Source organism: Protopterus annectens, chromosome 3.part1, assembly GCF_019279795.1.
Source record: "Protopterus annectens isolate FY-2018-M chromosome 3.part1, PAN1.0, whole genome shotgun sequence".
Lineage (NCBI taxonomy): Eukaryota > Metazoa > Chordata > Ceratodontiformes > Protopteridae > Protopterus > Protopterus annectens.
This window is the reverse complement of record NC_056732.1, coordinates 1,710,182,208-1,710,203,796: the sequence shown is the minus strand read 5'-3', so window position 1 is coordinate 1,710,203,796 and position 21,589 is coordinate 1,710,182,208. Positions and strand designations below refer to the sequence as shown.

At 43.0% G+C, this 21,589-nt stretch overlaps 1 protein-coding gene across 1 annotated transcript in view; it reads right to left on the bottom strand.

Annotated features, from left to right (window-relative positions):
• LOC122798633 (sphingomyelin phosphodiesterase 5-like) overlaps positions 1-21,589 on the bottom strand; it is a 930,878-nt gene that overhangs the window by 504,208 nt on the left and 405,081 nt on the right. The gene's annotated exons all lie outside the window — the stretch shown is intronic.

The following is a 21,589-nucleotide window of genomic DNA, read 5'->3' as shown; positions in this document are numbered from 1 at the left end:
AATATACATATTAAAATTCTATTAACCTATGCTGGAAAACTATTTCAAAACATTTAGCTTGGGAAATTACCACTTGCTTTCAAATCAGGGCTGATAAATGGCAGGCAAATGTAAAATATCAATTTAGACCAAAAATTATTGGTGTAGTACAATGAGCGAACTGACAACAAAGAAAAAAGTTATGCACTCACCATAATATTCCATCTGTATTGTCAATTTTCATTCTTCCTCAACTGTTGGGTTTGGATCAGACTTGGCCACTTTCCAACTTGGGGTACACAAACTCCTGCACTAGTCCCCTACCATACGTTTGCTGACCTTTTAGTCAAAATAGTAATTACAAATAACAAGGAAATGAGAGAACAGTATCTGGAGCTCAAATAAAAGAACACTGGTTCCTTTAGCATTTTCTAATCCTTCCAGAAGTCAAATTGGTAGGTAGCTGGAGGGAAGGAAGTTAAGGAAGAATGAAAATGGACAATACAGATGGAACGTTATTGTCAGCACATAACTTTACCTGATTTTGTCATTTTCATTCATTCCTCAACTTTTGGGACACAGCCCCCAGCTACCTAAATCCCATGAGGACTCTAATGAAGGATATTCCTGAGCATCACTGAGCCGAAGGCTGCTCTTCCCCTACAGACCAGATCCAATTTGTAATGAGCAATAAAAGCATGAGAGCTAGCCCAAGTTGCAGCTGCAAAATAATCATCCAAGTAAGATCTGGATAAAAATACTGAAGAAGTTGCCATAAACCTGGTAAAATGAGCGTTTGAAGGCAAAGATAAATCAATTTTTTGTAAACAAATGAAATACAATCAGTTAACCATTTCGCTAAGGTTATTTAGTAACCGGTTTGCTGAATTTTGAATCCAAAAAAAGAGACATATTAATTGATCTGATTTCCTGAAATGTTTTGTCCTATGCAGATAAAAACGTATCGGTCTGTGAACATCCAACAGATGCAGTATATACTTGCCTTTGAAAAACTTTGCCAAAAACTGGTAGGTTGATGGTCTGATTAATACTGGACTCAGACACCAACTTAGGAAGGAAGTATGAGCTGGTTCATAAGGACACCCTGTCTTTATGAAAAATCAAACATGGAGATTTAGAAGATCTCCTAGAAGATGTAATGCCCACTAAAAAGGCAGTCTTCCAGGTTAAAAATTTTAGCTCACACTTCGCTGACGGTTCAAAGGGAAACTGGGTCAAAGATTGCAAAACCAAATTCAAATCCCACTGAGGACTGGAATCTTTCTAATGAGGTCTAAGAAGAATGGTTCCCCTTATAAGGCCTTGTAAAGTCTGGAAGAAGCTGAAGAGGAATTGTTTACGCCAATGTGAAAATTAGTAATGGCTGCTAGTTATACTTTTACAGCTGAAGAAAGTACAGTTTTGTACCTACCATAAATGTAGATGTTCGAAGATCCACATTGCTGCAGTCCTTACATATGGGTAGTCCGCTGTCCTCGGTCGGCCCGAATAGCAAAGTATTAGGCTGACGTCGGTCAAGGCACTTAGTACTGACATCAGGACGTCAGGGTATAAAAGCGCATGACCGACGTCATATCCTCAGTCTTTTCTTGCCCCAGATGTCAGAAGGCCCTAAAAAGAAAGGCCATAGCCAAAAAACAGAAAAGAACATCCAACCACCCATGTACAAACAATATTTACAATATTTACAACCCAAACCACACAACCACCCCAAACTGTAGAGGGGAAGGAGGGAGGGTAAATTGGACTGCAGCAATGTGGATCTTCGAACATCTACATTTATGGTAGGTACAAAACTGTACTATGTTCTTCATCTCACATTGCTGCAGTCCTTACATATGGGTAGAATCCCAAAGCAGAGGTAAGGGAGGTTGGCTAAATCATAAAGCATTAGGAGCTGCCAAAATGCCCTGTAAAATTGCAGTGGCAAATCCAGCCCTAGATTTAGAATAAAGTGGAAGGTGGTAATGCTTAGAGAAGGTATGCACTGAACTCCAAGTAGCTGCTTCCAAAATATCTTTAGTAGCTACCCCCCTTAAAAAGGCTGTAGAAGTGGCAGTAGCCCTACTGGAATGAGGCCTTATTCCAGCTGGAACCTCCTTACTATGATGGGAATAACAGAAAGCAATACAAAGACCAATCCACTTAGAAATAGTTTGTTTTGACACAGGTTTTCCCTGAGAACCCAAAGCAAAAGAAACAAACAACTGCTGAGACTGCCTGAACCCTTTAGTTCTGCTCAAATAATAACGCAACTGCCTGTGAATATCCAAAGTGTGCAAAATCTTTTCCCCTTTATTTTGGGGGTTTGCATAAAAAGTAGGCAAATGAATAGTTTGGTTTAAAGCCACACTAGAAACCACTTTAGGCATAAAGGAAGGATTAGTAGGCAAAGATACCCTGTCCTTATGGAAAATTAGGAAAGGCTCAACTGCCATAAGGGCCTGCAATTCAGAAACCCTTCTTGCAGAGGTAATGGCCAACAAAAAAGCAGTCTTCCATGATAAAAATTTTAACTCAGCAGTAGCTGCAGGCTCAAAAGGTTGTAGAGTGAGTTTCTCCAACACAAAATTGAGATCCCAAGCAGGAGTAGGAGCTCTACGTGGGGGTCTTATGTTCTTTGCCCCTCTAAGAAATTGCTTAAACACAGGATGAGAAAATAATGGTGGGTCACAGTCATAATGAGCTGAAATGGCTGCAGCATGAACCTTTATAGAGGAGAAGGATAATCCTTTGTCCAATAACTCAGTAAGATATTGAAGAGAAACACTTAAATCAGGCTTGGAAACATCAAAGTCCTTTGCTTTGCTCCAAATAAAAAATCTCCTCCATTTATCAGAGTAAACTTTCCTTGTACTAGGCCTTCTGGCCTCCAAAATAACATCCAAAACTTGTTGTGGAAGCTGAGACCCTCCAGGGTCTAGAACTGAATATGCCAGGCTGTTAGATGCAGAGACTGAAGTTTGACATTGAGTAAGTGATTGTTCTCCTGAGACAGAAGGTGTGGAATCGAAGGCAAAGGTCATGGAGGCTCCCGTACCAAACTTCTCAGTAGTGGGTACCAGTGTTGTCGAGGCCAATCTGGAGCTATTAAAATCATGGATGGCTTGTCCTGTCTGACCTTCAATAATACCTTTGGGAGGAGAGGCAGTGGTGGAAAGGCATAGACGTGAAGATTGCTCCAACTGAATGATAGAGCACCCACCTTCCAAGCTGTGGGATGAAACCTTTTTGTGCAAAACTTTGGCAGCTGGTAGTTTAGTGGAGAAGCGAACAGATCTATGTCTGGAGTTCCCCATAACACTGTCAACTTTTGAAATACATGAGGATCCAATTTCCACTCGTGGGGATCCATTATCTGTCTGCTCAACACATCTGCTAAGGAGTTCTGTGCTCCTGGCAGAAACCTTGCCTGAAGATTTAGCTGTAAACTGAGAGCAATCTCCCACAAAAGCATTGCTTGTCTGCATAGAGGGTATGAATGTGTCCCCCCTTGCTTGTTGATGTACCACATGACAGTTGTGTTGTCTGTTTGAATCAACACCTGCCCTGGAAGAAGTAAATCCTTGAAAGCTATCAGTGCAAATTGGACTGCTAACATCTCCTTCAAGTTGATATGTAAATGTTGAAGTCTGGCAGGCCACGTGTCTTGTACCCATTTTCCATTTAGATGAGCTCCCCAAGCTTTGTCTGAGGCATCTGTCGTTAGAATCTGACTCGCCTCTGGTCGGATCACAGAGAGTCCCTTGTTTAGGTGACATTCCTGAGCCCACCACAAAAATTCCTTTTGAATGCAAGGTATTAACTGAATGACAGTGTCCAGATCTTGGCAGTGTTGCGTCCATACATTTTTCAGATACCATTGTAGCTTCCTCATATGCAGTTTGGCATTGGGAAGTACCAGAATACAAGATGCCATGAACCCCAAGGCTTGAAGGACTGTCCTTGCAGTCAGCCTGGACTGATGAGACAATTGAAGGAAATAAAGAGAAAGATTCTTTTGTTTGTCCGGGGTCAAAAAGGCCATCTGGGATGCTGTATTCAGTCTCACACCCAGAAAGCACATGTCCTGAGAGGGTACTAGACTGGACTTTATTTCGTTCACAGAATACCCTAGGCATCTTAACACTGCCATCACATACTGTAGATGATGAAGAAGTTCGTCCTTTTCTTGAGCCAGAATCAGGCAATCGTCCAAATAAGGATAAATTTGTATTCCTCTTAGCCTGAAGAAGGCTATCACTGGAGCCAGAACCTTTGTGAACACTCTGGGCGCAGTAGATAAGCCAAAGGGCAATGCAGAGAACTGATAATGAAAAGTCCCAGCCCGAAAGCAGATACTTCCTGCAACTGGGCCTGATAGGAACATGAAGGTAAGCCTCTTTGAGATCCAGAGTCACCATCCAGTGATCTTTGCCCAGCAGAGGTAAAAGCTGTTGTAACGTCAACATTTTGAACTTTGGAATGTCCAGATATGTGTTGAGGATAGATAAATCCAAAATTGGTCTCCACGTGTTCCCTTTCTTTGGTACTAGAAACAGGCGAGAATAAAATCCTAGGCCCACTTCTGACAGAGGGACCGGTTGTATAGCTCCTATTTGAAGTAGTTGAGAAATCTGTTTGTGAGCCTCTAGTCTTTGCTGAGGAGGAACGTCTGGCATGCCTTTGAAAGGAGGCAAGGTATGGAAATAAAACTTGTAACCTTGGTGCATGATATCCAATACCCATTTGTCCTGGGTAATTAAAAGCCAATTTTCCTTGAAGAGTGCCAACCTTCCTCCCAAAGGTGCTGCCAGGCAAAATGAATCTGGCAGCTGAAAAAGTAGGTCATTGGGCCTGTTTACGAAAGGACTGGCCCCTGCCCTCACCCGAAGATTGTGCAGGTGAACTCCATGTTCTATGCCTGAAGGTACTCTGAGCTCTGCCCCTACCACGTCTAGATCTACCCCTAGACTGAGAATCGGAGGAAGGATACGTCCACCCCTTAGTAGGCCAATTTCTACTAAACTTCGGAGGCTGAACCTGCAAAAAATCTTTAACAGTCTGCATAGACTTAGCCTTGTCTTCCATTTTCTTCAAGACTGACTCCACAGGTGGACCAAACAACACTTCAGACTGTAAAGGAGCATCCAAAATCCTGGTCTTAACATGGTCAGATAAATTCTGATCCTTAAGCCAGGCGTGTCTGCGAAGAACTGAACCAGTGGCAGCCACCCTAGAAGAGGCCTGCAAAGCATCAAAACCACACTGTAAAGAATGCTTACCCACCTGTTCAGAGACATGTACCAAATCCTGTAATTCTTTACACTCAATGCCTTCTGCCAGAGCATCCACCTTAGATTTCAATTGAGAAAGAAGAAAATTCTGATATTTCAACATATGAAATTGGCAATTCAAAGCCCTCATTGCTAAAGTAGAAGAGGTATAGACCTTTTTTCCCCATCTATCCAAAGCTCTAGCCTCTTTATCTAGAGGAACTGGATTCTTTACAACAGAGGCCCTGACACCCTTAGGTCCCTGGCTAATAGTTTCTGGGTCTGCCCTAGGACTCTTACAGAGATATTTATGAGCCTCAGGCACCCTGTAATACCTATCCGGTTTAACAGGCGCAGGAGGCAGAGAATCAGGATTCAGGGAAGCCTTTGAAAACACATCTTGCACAACATCCAGAACAGGGGGTATAGCCAAGGGCCTATGCTGAGGTAAAAACAAAAATTCCCTTAGCCTTTTCCGGGAATCAGAGAAGTCCTGACCTTCCCACTGAAAATGTTCCCTCATAGAATGAAGTGTCTCTGAAAAAGAAAAATCCTCTGTAGGAGAAGCAGAAGGAGTGGAATCTTCTGCATCAGAATCAGAATAAGGAGTGAATTCCTGCATGTCTTCAGCCGAAGACTCTGAGTCATCTGAAGCCTGTTCAAAACTTTCCAACTCTGGCTCCACCCTAGGCCTCTTATCCGGAGGGGGCATAGAACCTCTTATCAAAGTAATCAAATCTTCTGCCATTTTAAGCATGTGCTTCTTAGGCACAGACCCTGCAGAACTAGGACTGACACCAACAGAAGATAAACCTGGCCTGCCTCTGGAAGAAGCCTTGGAAACAGAAGGAGAGGGCCTAACCACCCTGGGAAGGGAGGGGAGTACAGAAACCTGAGAAGCCCCCTCAGCCTGGCCTGCCTCTTGAGAGGCCACATCCTGCAAAATCAAAGTCTCCCCCTGAGACTCCAGAGAAGCCTCCGTCGGGACCACCGGTTCCACAGAGGCCTCTAAAGAACCGGCGTCCGGAACGGATGACTCATCTTGCCTGGGTTTAACCGCTTTGTCTTTGCGCTTCTTCGAGGTAGCGGGCGTCGGAGTATCCGACGGCATATTATAATTGCACCACTTACCGAAGACCAAAATATTCCCCAACGGGGTACTTAGCCAACTTGTATTCGGTCTGAAACTCCGAACTTGCAAAATTTCAGAACGCCGAACGGCACTTGCAACGCTGCTTCTGCATCGGACCATGCGGCAAAAAAGACTGAGGATATGACGTCGGTCATGCGCTTTTATACCCTGACGTCCTGATGTCTGTACTAAGCGCCTTGACCGACGTCAGCCTAATACTTTGCTATTCGGGCCGACCGAGGACAGCGGACTACCCATATGTAAGGACTGCAGCAATGTGAGATGAAGAACATCTAGCACCCTCGTTAAAAACTGTAGCTAAAAACTCAGCTTTAGATACTGGCACTGAAAACATGTCAGTGTCATTCTGCTGCACCCAAATAAACTTTTTCCATTTACTTCTGTATATTTTTCTAGTTGAGGCTTTGTGGGAAGATAAAGAATGTAGCACGCCAGGGAGGAGACCCTGGGCTGTCTTGCTGTCCAGGAAAGTGAAAAAATTCATCCAGTTAATTTTACGTTTTAAGACATCTGGGTGCATTGTGTCTCTCAGATGGGACAGGAGATCTACAACTGGATCCGGAATATATGGCAGGAGAAGATGAGGCCAAAGAAAACAGAAACAAATCTGACAGGACCAATAAAGAGCAATGAGCATGACTATGCTTTCCAATCCAGATGCTTTCTGAAGGAATTTCAGAATTAGAGCTTCTGGGGGAAAGGCGTACAGAGTCTAGGTGAGATTTCTTGTGATTTATAGTAATCCCCAAGTAAGAGCATAACTGCAATACGTAATTTCTTGCTTTGATAAGATGCTGCCTGATCAGACCAGTTATGAAAAAGTCATCCAAGTAAAGAAACACCCGAAATCCCTGCAGTCTCATGTGCGCTGCCACTACTGCCATGTACTTGGTGAACACCCTGGGGGCTCTGGTAAGACCAAAGGGCACAGCTCTGAATTGGTAATGACTGGCTCCAAGCCAGAAATGCAGGTATCTTACAGGTTCACAGGTGTTTACCAGGCTAATGACCACAAGGGCCTTTTTAAAACTAGCCATGCATCCCAAATCTCTGACAAGTTCTGATACCCTTGATAAGTGTAAGCATGGGCCTGGGAGCTGAACCATTTACAGGTTACCTTGGTCAAATAGACACATAAGTGCCAAACCAGGGATGAATTTCCAGTTTCTGATCCAATTGTCCAAGTTGCACTGGAATTGGGTTAGGAAGGAACTCTGCTTCACATGGATGGGGAGTCTGTTCCACAGACAGGTTAGTCTCTGGGATACATACCTATCTCTCCAGCAGGTCATATTTATATCAAGAGTAAGATTTAAGTCTTTAGAATGGGTAATTCTGGTGCTGTTTGTTTTGTGGCTATGCAGGAGGTCCATTAGAGTGGGGTCTGAAAATTACTGTATGCCAGACATAGATCTCCTCTCAAAAGCCTGTAGGAGACAGAATACAGGGACAGAGCTTTGAGGTGGTCTGCATGGGACATTTTACTTATGTTCTGTATTCCTTTAGTGAGAAACCTCTGTGAATGTTCAATTGTATGATATGCCTGGTTAGGTACATACAAAAGGGGGCACTGTACTCAATGACAGGTCTGATGAATGCTGAATACAGTGGAAATAATTACTTCCTTGGACTTAGATGCCATACCTTTGTTTATAAGTTGCATAACATAGAAAGATTTCCTCACCACTGCTGACACATGATGGTCAAAGGCTAGATTACTTTCTATGTGTGTACCTAAGTCCCTGACTGCTGGGTCAGCTCTAAGGGGTATGTTGTCAATTTGATAGTTACCAGGGATGTAATAAAAGCAATGAGAGGTAAAACCACGATGTAGTCCTTCTCCTTGTAGGCAAAAATCCAATGAATAGGCACAATGCAAAAGTCAAGACAAATTTATTGAAGGTAAGATGAGCGCTTTCGCGTAATACTGGTTACGCTTCTTCAGAGAATCCCGAGTAAGTTCTGGACTCTTTCTGGTCTGGGGGGGACCCCCTGGATGACTCTTTCTAGCAGTTTTTTTTATTTCTAGTGCTGCTGCTTTCCTCTGACTGGGTGGATTCTCAGGAATTCTGTTTACTGTTAAGGGAGGGGATTGGGAAAAGGGAATTATATAAAACTTCTGGAAATAATCCTCTGCACCAATGAATCTTTTGTAATCTCTAGCCAAGCTTTCTAGTGTAGGGATAAATGACCCCTGACTGCCTCCAGAGGTGTACAAACTGGGCCAACTTTCAGCAGCACTGGAAGGATTTGTCAGAGAGCGTGCCTCTGGACCCTTGGTTTTCTGGCCCTCCTCTGCTGCACATCTTCTGTTAGTTACCCCAACTCTATCTCCATGTGGATCTTAGAAGGGACCCTGGGACTTTCTGAACCACATTTTTCAACCACCTCATTGAGACCTAGAAAAGATCCTTTGAAGAGTTGAAAAACATGCACCCACAGCACCATCTTGCTCACATCTAGATAATGAGTCTTTAACCCGGAGGCCAAATAAAGAACTTCATCAAAAGGAGCACCGATGAAGGAAACTTGAAGGGCTCTGCAAAATCACACAGACATGCCTTCTCATGGAAATTCCTAAACCCAATGCCCCTGAGGTACCTTCAGCTGTATGTCACATAAGCCTCATAGACAAATTAGAAAATAGACTGTAGGGTAGCCATCTGCAAGGCAATGAAACTCTCTGAGTCAGAAGTAATGGTCCCAGAGAGAGATTTGGTCAGTTCTTTAATCAAATCCCTCTGATGAAGTGTGCCAAATAATTCAGCAAATGAAGTGCCAAGGTCACTGAAACATATACATACTTCCCAAATCTGTCCAGCACCCTAGATCCCTTTAAGGGGATGAACAGAGGAACGTTGCTCTGCAAGTTCCTTTTTTGTGGCTGTCACTATGACCATGTCGTCAAATGGTACTCTTTTGCTCCAAAATTCCCTCTCCTTGGGTGGTGCCAATATCCTATCTTGAGGATAGGCTCAGCTGAATCTGGTTCCTTCCATACCTGTCGAGAGATCAAATTAAGGAGTTCATTGGTGGGCGAAGTCACCCAGGAGGTAGATGGGCCAGCCCCAAAGGCCTCCAGGAATAAAGATTCCTCTTGGGAAGGGATGTCAATTGACCAACCACCCCTTTGCTTGAGGATCTCTAATATGTCTCCAATGAGACATCAGGTAGTGATCTTGGGGACCCTTCCCCCTCATCAAAATTAGTATCCTCTGTGTCAGACTCTTGAAGACATTCTAAGTACCTCCTTTTGCACTTTCTCTTCCCGGGGGATTTCTTTGGAGGGATGTTATGGAGAAGTATTGGAAGATATCAATATACCCTGAGGGGTATCATGGAGACTGAGTTGCCTGTCCCTGTGTAGCAGAAAGTTGATGCTCAAGAAACAAAGACAACTGGGTCTGGGAAGTAGAAACTGAGGAGGGTGGATCCATCCTCTCTCTTTGAGTGAGAAAACTTTCTCCACTACCTCGAAAGCAGAATGCCTTTGAGAGAAAGAAACAGAGGACTCCAAGAAGATATGCTTTTGAACTGTCGGATCCTTCTGACCCGCAAGCACACCACTCAAAGTAGGGATCAAAGCCGAGCTGTCCAGGGCTAAAGCCCCAAAGGGCAGAGATGGCTCCAATAATCTCAGAGTAGACTCTGACACCTCACAAGCAGTGCTGACCCTACGGCTCCAGGTGTCATCCGGCTGTGACGTACTCCGAGTTGGTCCACTCAGAAAAGGTATCCGTGTAAAAGATACAAGGATCTTTGGATCCGATACAGTTGGCTCTGGGATTCTTGGATCCAACTGCTCTGAAACCAAAGGTCTCTAATCGTAGAAGGAAACAAAAACAGGTGGGGTAGTACTCATGAAGGTCTCTGAACCCAATAGGGTAGCAGCTGAGAGAACTTCCATTTGAATTTGCATTAAGAGAAATTTCCTCATCATCCTATCAACATTTGCTTCAGTCAGACTTCTGCAGGATCAATAGGAAGCAAAAGACGAGGTCCTAGAATGGTGGCATCTTTCTAGGAAAGGAGATGGGAAGAAATCGGATCCAGAGTCAGAGAAGACTGATTGGAGGCAACCTATCCTTGTGCTTTTTCGAAGGTGATCGGATCCAGTGTCATAGATTTTGAATCCAAACTGATCAGACCAGATGAATTCAACTTCAGATCCAAAGGGATCAGATAGGATAGTTTAGATATTTTTACAGGCTTTTCAGAACTAGGAGCTGAACTCTGAGCAAAAGAATCTGAAGGGTCCAAAGGACGCCTTTTGGCCTCTTTTTTTAATTCCCCTTCTTAGGGGGTTGAGCCCCAGATGCTGTATCAAAGGATGCTGATTGTAGTAATCCTCTTAAAATGAATTTATTCCTGTGGTCAACAAGGAACCTGGGATTAAAGGCCTTACATATCTCGCATGCAGACTCAAAATGGGTCAGGCCTAAACAAACACATGGATGGTGTGCATCCAATAAAGAAATCTTATGGCTACAGGTCTTGCATTTTTTAAAAGTGGAGGGTTTCTCTGCCATCTCAATCTAACAATACTAAGGCAGTATAAGAAAAAAATGTTTTTATTTTTTTTTTTGAAAAAGGAAATGAGGAAAAAGGAAAAATTACCAGCAATGGCAATTTAAAGAACTACCTCAATGTTATCAGGGAAAGGAAAAGAACAGAAAAATATCAACTATTATATTAAAATAATACACTACATAGTGTAGGAAGGACAATAGATGATTCAATAAAGAAAAAACAATGATACCAAAATTCTACTTTACTCACAATAATTAGTTATAGCTCAAGAGCTAACAGCAAGATCTGAGGTATGGTAGGTGACTAGTGCATTGTGGGTAAGGGAGGAGCTCAGGAGAGTTTTAGTGCTCCATGAGCTGGAAAAAGCGACAGAGTCAGATCCAAACCGAACAGCTGAGGAATGAATGAAAATGACATAATCAGATGTGTATTAGCCCTGGATGACTCAAAAGCATCCGATCATATCCACCCAGACCTCATTTTAAAACTACTATGCACATACAACGTTCTACTCATATTCTTTAATATAACAGCCTATCTGCATAACATGCTTCACAAGGTTGCTATTGAATGCTACTCTATTGGCTCAAATACAAACTCTTAACATAACTGGACAAGGTTTCTCTTTACTAACATGCCTGTTCAATTTCTCACTGGAACCCCCCCCCCCCATTCCATTCACAGGTTCATAGGCAAGTACTAGGCTATCTGCCCAAGGGCATTTATAAGCCTAGCCAGAGTGTTTTGGCTTTCGCCACCCCCTTAGTTTAGTTCCCTGTGCCTCTAACCAGCAGAGCCATTAGTTCCCTTTTCTGTTCCCCATCCACACATCAAGGTTTCTCTTGAAGAGTGCAAGTGAGGGGCTCTGCCTGATGTATACTGGAATCTTGTTCCAAAGCATGGGGAGTCTCTGGGTCAGGAATGTATCCCTTCAACACGTCCTATTTATCATTGTGGTAAGGTTTATATCCCTAGAGCGTGTGGCTCTCAAGGGATTTGTTTTTTTTTAGGTCGATCATATTCATCAATTCTGGGTTGGACATGACCTTGCATGTCAAGCAGAGATCACCTCTGAGTAAGCGGTATGCAACCAAGTACAGCTGGAATTTCTTTCGTCGGGCTGCATAGGTCATCTGTTTGAGGCCAGTAATCCTCTTGGTGAGATACTTTTGTGGTCTTTCCAGCTGTTGCAGGTGTCTTGTAAGGTACATCCCAAATGGGGCACTGTATTGTATATTGGGTCTAATAAGTGATGAGTAGAGAGGCACAATAACCTCCTTTGTTCTGGATGCGAACCCTTTTGAGATTAGGTGGGCCACGTAGACAGATTTTCTAACCACCTTGGCAATATGATTATCAAAGGAGAGATTGCTATCTACTTGGGTCCCCAGATAGTACAGTTGTGTACACTTACCATAAATGTAGATGTTTGTGTGTATTCACTGTTGCAAGTCATTACATTTGGGTAATCTGCTGGCAGGTTGCCGTCAGTCTGCCAGAATTCCAAAGTCTTGGGTCCTGCGTTGGTTGCTGTCTCCTCTTCCATGACGTCAGGTCATCAGGGGTATAAAACATGCAGCGGACGCCATTTTCTTTAGTTTTTCTTGCCCCCAAAAAGGTAGCAAAAATGCGTGCGTGTGTGTGTATATGTATATATATATATATATATATATATATATATATATACATACATATACATACACACACACATACATATATATATATATATATATATATATATATATATATATATACACACATACATGCATCAATATAAACTTTACCTTCATCTACAAGCAAATACACCACATAGGTTGTAGAAGATAGAAAAGGAAAGATAAACTCCAGAATGACAAGGGGATGGCGGGAGGGTAAACTGGACTGCAACAGTGAATACACTGGAACATCTACATTTATGGTTAAGTGTACACAACTGTACTATGCTCTTCTTATTTCACTGTTGGTCATTATATTTGGGTAGAATCCCAAAGCTGTGGTTGGGAGGCTGGAGCTAAACAGCATTATGAGCGGCTATAAGGCCCTGCAGAACTGCAGTGGACAAGCCTGCCCTGGATTTAGAGTACAGAGGCAAATGATAATGCTTTGTAAAGGTGTAAACAGAACTCCAAGTAGCAGCCTCTAGAATGTCTTTGATTGGTACTCCCCTTAGAAAGGCTGCTGAAGTAGCTGCAGCTCTGGTGGAATGAGACCTAATGCCCTTTGGCACAGGTTTACCATGGCGTAAGTAGCAGAAACGAATGCAGTGGCTTATCCACTTTGAAATTGTCTGCTTTGAAACAGCCTTGCCTTCTGATCCTGCAGCATATGTCACTAGTAATTGCTCAGTTTTTTTTTAGAGCTTTAGTCCTGCTTAAGTAGAATCTGTCTGTGTACATCTAAGGAATGCAGAATTCTCTCCCCCTTGTTCTGTGGATTTGGATAGAAGTTTGGCAGATGAATTGCTTGGTTAAGAGCCACACTAGAAACCACCTTAGGCATAAAAGTAGGGTTTGTCCTCAGAGATACCCTGTCTGGGTAAAATATGATAAAAGGCTCTACAGCCATGAGGGCCTGTAGCTCTGAAACTCTTCTTGCTGAAGTAATTGCTAGTAGCAGAGCTGTTTTCCATAAGAACTTTATATCAGCGGTAGCAGCTGGTTCAAATGGAGGCAGGGTGAGCTTTTCCAACACATAATTGAGGTCCCATGCAGGCAATGGTGATCTTCTAGGAGGCCTTATATTTTTGGCACTTCTAAGATGCTGCTTTAGTAAAGGATGAGAAAAGACTGGTGGCTCTGTATTGTAATGAGCCGAAATGGCAGAGGCATGGATTTTAATTGATGAGATAGACCTTTGTCAAGCATCTCAGTTAAGCATTGCAATATCTGAGGAAGATTTGGTTCTGCTGCATCAGTTTCTTGTGCTTGATTCCAAGCACAGAATATCTTCCATTTGTCAGCATAAGATTTTCTAGTACTAGGCCTTCTGGCTTCCAAGATGACATCCATCACAGCTTTACTGAGAGGTGCCGTTTGTATGACTATATGATCAGCCATGCTGCCAAGTTCAGAGTCTGTAGTTAATTGTGCAGGATCGGACTGTTTTGCTGGGACAGTAGTTGTGGCCTTTGCGGCAAGGTCCAAGCTGGGTATTGAGACAAGTTCCTTAGGAATGGGTACCAATACTGGCCAGTCCGGGGCAATTAGTATCATCTTTGGTTTCTCTTGTCTGGCTTTTAAGAGGACCTTGGGGAGAAGAGGCAGAGGAGGAAAGGCATAAACTGAAGGATAGGGCGTCCACTTTCCTTGCTTGTCTGTGATGAGTCCTTGTGCAGAATCTTTTCAATTGATAATTTTGAGGGGAGGCAAATAGATCTATGTCTGGGCTCCCCCATTTCTCTGTTATCATGCTGAAGACTTGTGAATATAGTTTCCACTCGTGAGGATCCATAAGGTTTCTGCTTAAATCATCTGCCAGAATGTTTTGTTTTCCTGGCAGGAATTGAGCTTGAAGATGTATTTGGTATGTCAAAGCTGTGTCCCACAGTGCCATGGCTAATCTGCAAATGGGGTATGACAGTGTGCCCCCCTTGCTTGTTTATATACCACTTGACTGTGTTGTTGTCTGTCTTTATCAGTAGTTGTCCTGGATGAAGTAAGTCCTTGAAGGCTGTTAGGGCATTTTGAACAGCTAGCATCTCTTTCTGGTTGATATGTAGATGCATTTGTTTTGGTGACCATATGCCCTGAATGCATCTTCCTGCCATGTGGGCCCCCCCAGGCATAATCTGATGCATCTGTTGTTATGGTTTGGCTGGCAGGGGGTAGAGTGAATGGCCGTCCCATGTTTTGGTGACATGCCTTTGCCCACCATAGAAATTCCTGTTGCAGGCAGGGAATGAGAGGAATAATTGTTTCCAGACTGTGAGAATGTTGACTCCATAAACTTTAGGTATCACTGAAGTTTCTTCATATGTAGTCTTGCATATGGAATCAGTATGATACAGGATGCCATGAAGCCCAGAGCCTGCAGAATTTGTCTTTCAGAAGACTGGGTTTTTGTTGTCATCAATTTGAAGTAAGTATTCAGTTGCCTTTGCTTGTCTGGCATGAGGTAAGCCATCTGGGCAGTTGTATTCAAGCTTGCACCCAGGAATGTTATCTTTTGAGAGGGTACCAGTTGTGATTTTCTTTTCGTTTATTGTGTACCTTAGGCATGTTAGAAGCCTTTTCACAAATGCCAGGTGTCAAAGAAGAGTGTCCTTGTTCTCTGCTTGAATGAGACAGTCGACCAAGTAAGGATATATTTGTATACTTCTTTGTCTGCAAAATGCAATTACTGGTGCCAGGCATTTTGTAAAGACCCTGGGCGCAGTAGATAAGCAAAAGGGTAGTGCAGAGAATTGGTAATCCATTAAGCCAGCCTTGAATCTGAGTTATCTTCTGCACGACTTGTCTTATTGGGACATGCAAGTATGCCTCTTTTAGGTCTAAAGTCACCAGCCAAGCATTCTTGCCCAGCATGGGCAGAAGCTGCTGCAAAGTCAGCATTTTGCATTTTGGAATGTCCAGGTATGTGTTCAAAATCGATAAATCCAGTATTGGCTGCAAGGCCTTGTCCTTTCTGGGTACCAAGAACAGTCTTGAGTAAAAACCTTGTCCTTTTTCTTGTTCTGGTACTGTCTGAATGGCCCCCATTTCCATGAGGGACATAACCTGTTTCTGTGTCTCTGCCCATTGATTTTTTTGCAGATCTGGCCAACCATTTGCCATTGGCAGAGTGTGGAAATGGAATCTGTATCCCTGTGATACAATTTTTAGTACCCACTTGTCCTGGGTTATTAACTGCCAATTTTGAGCAAAAAGTGCTAATTTTCCCCCTATGGGTGCTGCCAAAAGATAAGTGCTTGGTGTAGGCAGAGGGAAGTCATTGGGATTGCTTTCTGTAGGTTTGTGCTTTATCTCCTCCAGATTTGGAGGTGGAAGCACCCCATCTCTTTGACCTGTATGAATCTTGCGCCTGGTATCTGGAACCCTTAGGGCATCTGGATTTGCTCCTTTGAGCATTGTCTGACACAGGAAAGGACCAATTTTTTTGTAGGCCAGTGTCTACTGAATCTTGGTGGTTGCACTTGTAAGAAGTCTTTAACAGTTTGCATAAACTTAGCTTTGTCTTCCATTTTCTTTAAAACCTCTTCTGCCTCATCACCAAACAGAGAATCATACTGTAAAGGTGCATCTAGCAATTTAGCTTTAACATGATCAGGCAAATTTTGTTCCTTTAACCAGGCATGCCTCCTAATCACAGATCCAGTAACTGCGGCCCTGCAGGAGGCCTCTAAGGAATCAAAACCACATTGCAAAGTATGCTTTCCAACTTGTTCAGCTGCATGCAATAATGCCTGCAATTCTTTATTTTCTACACATTCTGAATCAACATCATTTTCTGTTTCAGCAATCCCATAACATGTTGTTGGTACTTAAGCATATGAAATTGACAGTTTAAGGCCCTGATTGCCAAGGTTGCAGATGTATAAACCTTTTTCCCCCCCATCTGTCCAGTGCCCTTGAGTCTCTGTCAAAGTGGGTAGGAATTTTTGCTGTGCAGGCCTTAACTCCCTTTGGACCCTGTGAAATAGTTTCAGGATCAGCAGCAGGGTTTCTAAATAAAAATGTATGTGAATCAAGGACCCTGTAATATCTGTCAGGCTTACTGGGAGCCAGAGGTAAGGTGTCAGGGGTCAAGCTTGACTCCGAACACACATCATCCACAATGTCTAAAACAGGTGGAATGGCTAAAGGCCTGTGCTGAGGGAGAAGAAGAAATTCCCTGAGCCTCTTTTTTGATTCTGAGAAGTCTTGACTCTCCAAGTGAAAATGCCCCCTCAAGTATGCAAGTTTTCTCCAAATGAATAATCCTCAGGAGGAGATGCAGATGGGATAGACTCCTCAGCATCAGAATCCTCATAGGGAGGTATAGATAATTCCTGATCAAAAGAGGAATCAGAAGAAATAGAAACCGGATCTGAAGATTCATAATTAGTGTCTTGCCTAGGCCTCTTATCAGGAGGGGGATGGGTACCCCTGATGGGTACCCCTGATCAAGGTAATAAGGTCTTCAGCCATTTTGATAATTTGTTTTTTAGGCATAGAGGCCTGTGCACGTGGCTCATGCATCAGTTTTTTTAGTTTTAGAAGTTGCTTTTGTCTTTGGTTTTGCAGCTGTCGTCGGTTTGATATACAAATGTTGAGGTCTGAATACACCCTCAGAAGCCGATGCCTGCTCAGCAGCTCCGGACCCATCCGAGGGAGATACATCCATCAGTCCAATACCTTGAGTATCTGGCGGCATGCCAGACTCCACATGGGTGTCGGTAGAGGCCTGCGACTCAAAGGTAGCGGGTATCTGGGGCTGCGAAAGCACCTCACTGAGTACTGGCAAACTGGCGACTGGCTTAGGAGAAGCTTCATCATTGGTTTTGGATCTCGACTGCCTTTCTCTGTCCTTTTCTTTGTGTTTTTTTATGTACTCCGGTAGTCTGATTGCTATCCGATGACATTTCTGGGTGGTTAAATCTGTTTCCAGAATACTTTGATGCAAAAATATACAGACGCTTAATAGTGCGTTGGTTAAATCTAGCACAAAACCGACAGCCAGGCACGTTATGATCAGGGCGTAGGCAAGGAATACAATATAAATGGAAATCCTTATGAGGTATTTGCCTCCCACAAGTAATACAATTATTAACTTTTTCTGACATCGGTAAAAAGCAAGAAAAAAGTTTCCCCAACGGGGTACTTAGCTTTAGTGAAGACTTCGGTTCTAAAACTCAAACTGGAATACTTCAGTAGTCGGCCGGCACTTGCGAAATGCTTCTGCTTTGGGCACCGCACGGCAAGAAAGACTAAAGAAAATGTCGTCGGCTGCATGTTTTATACCCCTGACGTCATGGAAGTGGAGACAGCAACCGACGCAGGACCCAAGACTTTGAAATTCAAGCCGACCGAGGGCAACCAGCCAGCAGATTACCCAAATGTAATGACTGCAACAGTAAAACACGAAGAACATCCCTTATTACTTTTTCTGTATTTAGGGGACTACCACCTATGTGGTAGTTCGTGGGTACTTTGTTTTTTCCAAAGGGGATGACTATGCACTTTTTGGCATTCAGCTTGAGGCCGTGACTTTGACACCGGGTAACAGTCTCAGTGAGACCCTTCTGGAGGGTGCCTGTATCAGCCGGAGAATCAATTATGGCCCCTAGTTTGCAGTCGTCTGTGAACTTGGTCAGCCAAGGTCCTCCTGTGCTTGCCTGTACCTTTGAGAAGTATATACCGAACAGGAGGGTTCCTAGGACTGAGCCCTGGGGGACGCCACTTGTAACCGGTTTAAGAGTCAGACCTAGAGTCTGCAACTCTCACCGTGTGGGTTCTATCCATAAGACAATTTGCAACCCATCTCGTGACGTAGGGATTAATGTTCAGGTTGATGAGTTTGTCTATAATACCAGAATGGGGAATGGTGTCCTTTGCGAGGTCTAGGTAGGATGTCTGGACCTCATTACCCTCATCTAATGCCTTGGTAACTGTCTCAAAGAAGTCCAGCAGGTTTAGGAGGCATGATCTGTCCTTAAAGTCAAACTGGGTAGGGTCCAAAGTTTGGAGGTTCCCAATGTCTCTGTTAATGAGTTCCATGAGGATGCACTCCACAGCCTTGCAGACCAGGCTAGTCAGGCTTATAGGGCGATAGTTCCTGGGGTCCGTTGTGGCACCACCTTTGTGGGGTGGGATAACTGTTGCTGTGCGCCACTCTGTAGGTACATAGCCTGTAGAGAGGCCGAGTTTGAACAGTGTTTAGGTGAGGGGTTAGTTCATTTTGGAGCTCTTGTAAGACACAGCCTGGGACACCGTCCGGTCCCATTGAGGTTATGTTTTTGGCTTTGGATAGGGATGTTTTAAACTGTGTGTCAGTGATTGCCAAGGCCTTACATTCTTCTGGTATGGTTATGGGCCCTTTAGGAAGTGAGAGGAGTGTGAAGCTTGCACTGAACCTGTCTGCCAAAATGTTGGCAATATCAGTCGGTTCAGTGTATTTTGTGCCATTCTGCACCAACTCAGAACAGATCGGAGAGTTTCCACTTAGGTTCTTGACATAGCTAAATAACGCCTTGTGGTTATCTTTGGAGTTCTTGGCAATTTTTTTTCAAAGCTAGCCTGAGATGATTTAATGAGGGATCATAGTTTCTTGCTGATACTGATCAGGGATGTCTTCCTTCTAGGGATTTTGCTCTTATCTGTACTAGTTTCCTCCTTCTATTGTAGAGCCTGTTTATGGCAGGGGTCCACCAGACTGGTTTCCTTTTTTTTTTGGAGGAGCGAGTCTTGGTTTTACTTGGAATAGCATGATCCATGCATTCCTGCAGATGATCATAGAGTGCCTTTGTATAGGTTTCAGCAGCTTGGAAAGCATTGTCCATTAGCGTGGGGGCTGTGAACCTTTCCACGTCGATCTTGAGCAATGTGAAATTTGCTTTTGAAAGGTTTTTCACGGTGGTTTCCTTGATTGGGGTTGGGGGCAGAATGTGACTATCCAGAGTGATTAGTCTATGGTCTGATCTAACCAGTGACATCAGGTGTGGAACACTGATCGCCCATGTTGGTGATGACCAGGTCCAATATGTTGTTCCCTCTTGGTGGGGGTATTGACAAGTTGATCCAGGGCGTTAGAGTTTATAAATTCTAGGAAGCGTTGGGCAAGGGAGTTGGTACTTGAGTAGTTCTCCCAGTTAATGCAAACACCCATTAATAAAAGGTATACCATATAAGGAGCAAAAATCATCCTTTCAGCTTGTGTCTATGACATGCTGCTGTACTTTTAAAACCTTTTCATATCAATCAAACCTTCAAAAACATTTCATATCAAAACAAACCCTTGCTGGTCTGTACTGTCCAATGTCGTGCAATCACTAATTACAGGTTAAATAGACAAACCATCCTCTGGTCCCTTGGGAATGTTTTTAATTACCTCATCACACACACACACACACACACACACACACACACACACACACACACACACACACACACACACACACACATGATAACTGTATCTCTCAACTACCTGAAATATTCTGGGATTATGCAGAACCAATATAAAAAAGCAATGTAACCTATATTTTTCAGCATATTTGAGAAAATTAGAGTTGACCTAACAAAATGATCCAAACTGAATTTTTAACCACATTCACGTCCAGACACTATTTTCAATCATAAAAATGACCATCCTTCCAAAGATATCCTACTAAATAACTCCACCTCTGGAATCCCTGGAAAGAAACTACCCAACTGATTTTTAATTTCGTCTAGAACAACAAAAGGTACAGAATGAAATGGCACAGCTAATAAAAGGGGTGATGATTGCCAGATGTAAATATTTATTGCAAGACAGCAAAGTGACAAACTAAGTGAAATATCTGAATATGCTGCACCACTCCAATATGGATCTCATGACTTCAAAAGCAAATTGTTGGAGCATCACCCAGAGCACTCCAACTTGGTATCATAAAAAAACAATACTGCATGTCACAATCAATCTAGCTGATGACGCAGCCAAACTTCGCTAATTTTCAAGACTTGAAAGTTTTCACACACTGTCAGCCAGTTCTAAAAACCTTACATTAATTTGAATGATGACCTCCCAATTATTTACTAAACATGGAAGTTTATCTTTGTTAATCTTTATCCAATTGTGGGAAATTTGCCAAATTTGCCATCAGTGTATCTGAACAACCAACTTCAGATAATCCAAATGCCTGAGCTCCTTCTCTGCTCCAATGATGCACCTGCCCCCAAGTAGCTTTGAAGCCAAGTTTGCAGCCTTAACCTAAAAAGGAGCCAAGGTTAAGCAGAAAGATGCAATTACAAATGAGGCAAAGGCTTCAGTGTAAGTCTTCAAGATCGGTTTGGTGACTCAGGAAGTATAAGAACTTGGAGGAGAATGGCATACAGGTTGTTAAAGTGGATGGACCAAAGATAATGAAGCTCCAGTGTTGTGGTTAGTACATAACTTCTGTACCTTATGTTATTTGGTCGGTCCATGTAGATTTGTGGGACAGAATCTCAAGCTATCAATTCCTGTGTGTAATCATGATAGGAAACCCCCTCAGAATATCAGCCCCAAAGAAAGACCTCCACCTACAGATCACATTCAATTTATAACGCTTGACAAAGGTGAGCATGGTAAACAACACGGCAGCAGCAAAAATGTCAGAGTTCTTAAAGAATGCCACGGAAGTTACAATGGACTTTGCACATTGTGCAACAGGCTTAGATATCAAAGGTCTGTTGAATCACATTATTATGCAGTTGGCCAGCCATCTGGACAAAGTAGCATTGGAAACTCTATATCAGCTTAGGAGACTAATAGTAAATGAAAAGATGGTTGTCTTTACTGAAATTTTTAGGGCAATCCAAGTAAACTTGCAGCTGTCTGAACATCCAGTGAGTGTAGCAAATATTTCCCTCTATTGAAATACTTCAGAAAAAGCCAGGAAGATGAATATTCTGTTTCAAGTAGAATTCTGAAGCAATCTTGGGGAAGAAAGAGGGACTGGTTCTGAGAAAAATTCTATCCTTGTGGAAAAAATAGGGAG